Below are 983 nucleotides of genomic sequence, written 5' to 3'. Positions count from 1 at the left end.
AATTTTAGTTGATCAAAAATGGAAAGTTTTTAGTGTTTTTAATATAGAAATATGTTATTTCTACAAAGACCAAAACAATGAAGTATGTGATAAAGGCCAGGCTCAAAATAATACATAAAAATGTTTAATTTTAACTCGGTATCTTTTATACTCGATATTCCACAACAGGATTTATAGGAAAAAGTTTAATATAACAAATGTGTTTTGTTAACCAATATTTTGAGCACAACTTATATGAAAGCCATTGCTCCGGGCATTTGGAATATGAGAGTTACTAAAAGTCAGTGTCCCTATTTTTAAAGACTCTAATAAGGCAATATGAAAGAACAAATTATATATTAAGTATTGAAAGACAACTGGAGTAGATACGGGCCATAATTTATCAGTACAGTAAGACCCCATGACAAGATGTGTCTGAATGTATGTTAGGGCAGGAGTTGGGAATCTTTTCATGGGGGAAGGCTACATTAATTTAGCTGTAACTAAATAAGGCTGCATTCAAGAAACTTCAATTAAATATACATAAACGTACATTATTTTATAAAATTACTTAATAATTTTGTATACTTAATAATTTCAAAATTTCCCCTTGAAAAAGTGTTTTAAAATAATAATAGCTTTTCTCAAAATGCTTAGACATTTTGGTCACATATATATAGACTTAGTTTTACCTTGCAAAGAAATATTCAAGTCATTTTGATTTGACATGATATCACTCAAAAATGCTGCATTCCTATAGAAAGCTTCCTTCAATAATTCGCATTGCTGATTCTGTTCTTCATAAAACTATCTATCCTCATAGAAATAAAATTTTGGAAAATACCTGCCCCTTCAATAGACAAAACAATTTAGGATAATATGGCAAATCCACACAGAATTCTTCATCTTTCATGTTGTAAAACTGATGATACTGTGTTGCATCTGCATACTATGGTTAACAATACTTATGATTTACTGAAAGGTGTCACTTAAAATATTAGCTA

This window comes from Otolemur garnettii, unplaced genomic scaffold (assembly GCF_000181295.1).
Source record: "Otolemur garnettii isolate 467f Iridium unplaced genomic scaffold, OtoGar3 scaffold00040, whole genome shotgun sequence".
Classification (NCBI taxonomy): domain Eukaryota; kingdom Metazoa; phylum Chordata; class Mammalia; order Primates; family Galagidae; genus Otolemur; species Otolemur garnettii.
Note: the sequence above shows the minus strand (reverse complement) of the source record.